The sequence below is a fragment of the Chrysochloris asiatica genome, unplaced genomic scaffold (genome assembly GCF_000296735.1).
Source record: "Chrysochloris asiatica unplaced genomic scaffold, ChrAsi1.0 scaffold00062, whole genome shotgun sequence".
In the NCBI taxonomy this organism is placed as follows: Eukaryota; Metazoa; Chordata; class Mammalia; order Afrosoricida; family Chrysochloridae; genus Chrysochloris; species Chrysochloris asiatica.
The window spans coordinates 11,336,876-11,342,755 of record NW_006408580.1 but is presented as its reverse complement, the minus strand read 5'-3'; the positions used below and the strand labels follow the sequence as shown (position 1 = coordinate 11,342,755).

The 5,880-nt window shown below is 45.4% G+C and overlaps 1 pseudogene; it reads right to left on the bottom strand.

The window, feature by feature from the left end:
* Positions 1–3,692: 3,692 nt before the first annotated feature.
* The window catches only part of LOC102816743, a 5,591-nt pseudogene continuing 3,403 nt past the window's right edge, over positions 3,693–5,880 (bottom strand).

Below are 5,880 nucleotides of genomic sequence, written 5' to 3'. Positions count from 1 at the left end.
GATCCTTCGGACGTCAGCAAATGCTATCCCTTGTTTCATATCCTCTTCCGAATCTAGTTTGAATTTCTGGCAGTTACTTGTCAATGTATTGTTTCAATCATTTTTTAAATTATCTTCAGCAAAACTTTACTTGCATGTGATGTTAATGATATTGTTTTTCAAATTCTTCATTTTACTGGGTTACCTTTCTTTGGGATGGGCATAAATATGGATCTCTTTCCGTCAGTTAACCATATAGCTGTCCTCGAAATTTCTTGCAGTAGACATGAGCACCTTCAGCACTTGCATCCGTTTTTCAAAACATTTCAATTGGTGGTCTGTCAATTCACGGAGCCTTGTTTTTCCCCAATGCCTTCAGTACAGCTTGTCCCCCGGTTGTCAGCACACAGCCCCTCTCCCTCCATGAGACCAGAGTCCCCAGCCACTCCATTTCTCCACGTCATCGTCTCTGCCTCCATCTCTGGCGTCACTGCTTCCCTGGGTAGGGTTGAGCACTCTGCTCTTCTTCCTTGATGGTCCCAGGATCTTCCGCTCCTGAACTGCAATTTCAACTACTCCTCTCGTTTTATTACAAAACGTCTACCTTTACATTTGCAACACTCACAATCAGTCCTGATAGCAATTATCCACTATTGAACCACTAGAGTCTTATCCCCATTTCCTTTCACCAGCCCCATGTGGACAGGTTGGAAACCACTCAGTGGAGATTCTACCTTCCCCTGTACCCTCTGAAACTAGGCTCCCTTTTGAAAGCTTGTAAGCCAGTCACTTCATGCCTTTGTAGCCCCTCCCCCCCATTTAGGGTAGCCAATGTCTAAGTTGCCCATCCCTGTCAACCCTGTGTACCTACCGACGGGGTGGGAATGATCCTCGCTATAAAGATTCCTTTCCTCTTTTGAGCTACTACATCCATAAGTATAGGTCAAGTTCATCAAATTGTAAAGGAATACTCCTTTTTTCCTCTTCTTTCTTCCTCTAGTTGAGTTCTAATCATTCAACCATTGAAGCCAGGTCAAACGGGTGCTATCTGCAAGTGTGGGTGTTCTTGTGCATCTCCCCTCACTTCATTTCAGCTGGATGCTTCATTCTCCATTCTAGTCCTTTGTGGTCATGTCCCTATCCCTGGGTCCAGGAGTCCCCAGGTCTCGCCATACCAGGTCAACCAGGTTTCAGTCCAGGTGGATAGGAGTCTGTTGAACGTGGTTGGGCATAGCTCACAACTTCATTGTTGTTTTTCCCCCACTTCCCGGTGGTGAGCTGACTGACAGAAGACCCTAGAGGCAGTAGGTCTAGACCTTTCTACCCTGCAGAATCAGGCGGGGGTGGGGAAGTGAGGTGGGGATACTAGGTTAATTTCTGGTCCCACTACAAAACTTTAGTTCAATTAGAATAGAGTACCCTTTCAACTCTCTCCTACCATAAACAAAACAACAACAACCAAAAAAACCCCAAAAAAATAAAAAACCCAAAGCAAAAAGCCAAACTCTGCAACTCCACTCATTTCAAGACCTATATACATATAAGTTGATTTCCGTGGGGTTTTTTTTTTTTTTTCTTTTCTTTTTTTAAAATACATTCAGTGTTTACATTTCTATAAAGAGTTAAACCCAGGAGAAGGGGACTGGCGCTTCCCGGACCAGGCAGCCCAGGTAGGTCTCTGGGGAAAAGGGGTGGAATCACACATAGGAAACCTCTGTCTAGCAGACAGACAGCCTTTGAACAAACATAAGATCTTATATTTCAACATTCTGAACTCGTTTTTTTAAAAGATCAAATTGCTGAGGAATTACAGGCATTTTTGAACTTTTGCCTGCCTGCATGTGGCTCCACCAGCGAGTGCCTCTGCCCCCTGCAGACCTTGGAATGCAGGGCTAGAGCAACCCCACTTAGAAGGCTGCATTTCCAGAGAAAAGGAAGCATAAACTAACAAAGCCAAACAAATAGAGAGGGATATCGACGCAGATATCAGGAAATTCAGGGTACCCACGGTACAGAGAGACTGAGAGAGGCATCTTTTAGGTCATCAAATACAGACACTACCGTGGAGCTACCGGCTGACGGGAAGAGAGGACATATACACAGGAATGCCCACACTTGCAGGTGATACCCACGTGACCTGGACCGGATGACTGGATGATCAGAGCTCAACCAGGAGAGGAAAGAAGAGGGGAAAAAAAAAAGAGTGAGCTGATACAGTCTGATGAACTTGACCTATACCTATGGAGCAGCGACTCAAAAGAGGGAACAAATCCTCACAGCAAGAAACATTCACACACACACACAGAGTGGACGGAGAAGGGCAGCTTGGACATTGCATACTCAAATGGGGAGGGGGGGGACTACAAAGGCAAGAAGTGACTGGCTTACAAGCTTTCAAGAGGGAACCTGGTACTAGGGAGCATGGCGGAGGGCAGAATCTCCAGTAGGTACTATTCAATCTGTCTGGGCGGAGCTGATGAAAGGAGATACAGATGGGTAACTCGTGATACTGTAGTGAATAATGCTTATCAGGACGGATTATGAGGGTTGGAAATGCAAAGGTGGAAGTTTTGTAACAAGGAAGGGAGTGATTAATTCTCCAGGATAGGAGCGGAGGCCTCTGGGACCATCAATGGAGAGGAGCCGAGAGCGGGACCCTACCCAGAGAAACAGAGATGCCTGAGATACAGACAGAGATGATGACGTGGAGTGATGAAGCGACTGGGGACCTTGTACCCAGAAAGGGAAAGGGATTGTGGGCCGAAAACTGGGGGGAGGAAGGGGAAGTGTAGGGGGCGGGTTTCTGGGATATACCCTTTGAGTGGTTGATGATGCATGGAGGGGATTGGAACCATGGCAGTGAGATGATATACGATGGAATGAATGTAAAACTAAAGTTCTCCCATGTAAACTATCATATAATTTTCAATAAAACATAAAAAAAAGGAGTTAAACCCAGTTTCTGGAAACCTGCCTTGACCGAGGGGGAGCTGAGTACCATTTCTCCCCTCTGCCCACATCACAATATGTCATTAAGTCTGATTACCTGCCCTGATGCTTATAGGTTCCAAGGATAGAGGCAGCCTATGAAAGAATAAGTACCCTCCGGCCCGGATTCACGGGTCAAGGGGGTCAGTGCGTTTTCAAGAAAGCTGAGGGGGAAGACTAGCTTACTGCGAAACCTTTAAAAATATATATTCATACATTTCAACGCACGCCTGTAGAAACGCTGGGAGAAGAAGAGCTTGGAGACGTCCTGTCCGGGAGGCAGTGTCTTCCCACATCTGCCTGTCCTCGATGTCGCAGAAGGTTTCGAAAAGGGAGGAGAAGTCCTGGGTCTTCAGTCGGAGGCAGGAAGATCTCCCAGCTTCGCAGTCCACGTTTGCCTTTTTCCTCTAAAACCTGTGCCGAGTCTTGGACCGCATGCAAGGGAAACACAAACATTTGACTTGTATGCAAAAAATGTACAAAAAACAACTCGGATATAAAAGTTTTGGTACTACAAGGCCATCTGTTCAAGCCCACCTTGGAAACTTGTAACAGCTATTTAAATACTACAGTGAAAGGGCATCTTAATATATATTTAAAAAAACAAAAAACAACTGAAGTCATTCACTAAGATTTAAGTGTGTAAAAAGGAAGGAGAAGAAGAAAAACAAAATTTACTCCTTTTAAGGGCATTTTGTACAGTGCAGGATGGGGACGTCAATGCTTCAGCCACGTTTAGCCTCGGTGGAGGCCTTGCTAAGGTCCCTGTAGTCATACAGCAGCTCCTCCCCGGCAGCGAAGTCCAGGGACGCAATGAGGAAGAGGTGAGGCCCAAGGTCAATGTCAAGTAGCTTCCTCTGGCAGTTCCCACACTTGCTGTGATTGATGAATCTCCCCAGGCGGTCTGTCTCTGGAGTGGCATCCACACTGTAGGTTTTGTTCAGATACTGGAAATAGTACATTTAGCAGCCCATGGCGGGGTCTTGTGCGTACAGAGCCTCCCGCTTCTTGGTGTCGGTCTTTTCAATGAAGTGCCCGTGGTACTCTACCACAAACTAAACCCGTGAGAACTGCTTGGTGGCAATCACTCCCCTGCCTTTGAGGTCAATCTTCATTCCTTCTTCCTTTCCACTTTCAATCAACTCGTCTATTCTTTTCCTCTCTTCGGACTGAAGCTTGGCTTTGCTCTTTCTGGAGCTCCTTCAGACGAGGTAGAAGTCTGTGTTTGAGATTCTGTTGCGTTTTTCCCTGAGCTTTTTTTTCGTGAGACCTGTCTGCCCTTCACGGGCTTTGTCAGGGTGGGTTTGGCAATGGCTGCATACGTAGAGCCACCAGGCCAGGTTGGAGGTTTGGGAGGTTCTGCTGATTCAGATTTTTGGTTTGGAAAAGGGGCCCGGGAGCCCCTCCTGGCATCTTTGATCTTCTGCACTTCGGACTTCATGGGGCTCAGGATTGTGTTACCAGTGTTTCTCTTCTCTTCTTGTTTCCAGTAGATCCCAGCTAATGTTTTTTTTCCCTGGCATTTGACTTCATGATGTGCAACTGAGTTCTCTTCCTGAAGTGGGCAACTCATTTCAGAGCATTTGTTCGGGCTCATGTAGGAACAGATCTTGTACTGCCGGGAAAAAAACAGTGTCCTCTAGACAGGGCCCCACTGTCACCACCCGAGATCTCCCGGGAAACGGAGCTTTCAAAAAAAGTTGCAACAACTATAGCCAACTGCTCAGCGAAGATAGGGCTACCCGCCCTGATTGGCGCTGCGGTCTCAAGGAAATAATATTGCTTATATATACATAGAATATCTGTGAAAGGCTATCAGGAAATCAGCAACAGTATTAGGTTTTTTAGGGGAAGAAATTGAGAGGCCTGGTTAAAAGGAGACTTTTCTCTTTAAATCCTTTAGTACCTTCTGCGTTTTGAACAATGTAAATTCTTTTTATTTGTACTAAAAGATTTGCATTGACATTCACAACATAAATGTAATTTGCACTATAAGATCCTTTTTCTTTTGAAAGCTTTTTCATATCTTCATATGTACTTTTCTCTCCCCACATGGATTACGAGCAATTTTAAAATATGGACCATCTCTTTATCCTGTTTGTGTTTTCAGCGCCTAGTTCATGGTTTAGAATATGGTAGAAACTAAAAAAATGTTCCTTGGATTTAACTGATTTCATTGATACCGTAAGGTTGCCTTGGTCGGCCTAGGATAGGCTATGCTTAAGGAGCTGTGCATAGTCGAGTTGGTAACCTCAAGGTCAGCAGTTCAAAATTATCAGCTGTTCTGAGGGAGAAAGATGAGGCTTTCTGTTCCTGTAATGATTTACGGCCTCGGAAACCTTATGCAGGGTGCTATGAGTCGGAACTGACTCCATGGCACACCACCACCACCACCACCATGCTACATGCTGCAATAACAAATAAACCATTATACCTCAGTGGCTAGGAATCCTGGTATGGCACTGTATGATAAACACTAGTCTGATAACCACAAGGTTGGCGGTTCAAACCCACCAAAACACTCCTTGAAAACCCAATGTGGGGTCACTATGAGTCAAAACTGACTTTATTGCACTTAACAACAACAACCACCTCAGTGGATTAACACAACAAAGGTTTATTTCTTACTAACATGGATCTGATGGATCTTCTCCAGTAGTGACTAAGGACTCTGAATTGCTTCCATTATGCAATTCAGCTATCTTGGAGTTTGTCTCCCACCTCACAAACTAGAGAGAGAACATGGGGAAATCACACCTGCTAGGAGCTCTGGTAGCATAGTGGTTACGAATCGGGCTGCTAACCTGAAGGTCGGCAGTTTGAAACTACCAGCGGTTCCCTGGGAGAAAGATGAGGCATTCTGCTCCTGTAAAGATTTTTACAGCCTCGGAAACCCTGTGTAGGGTCACTATG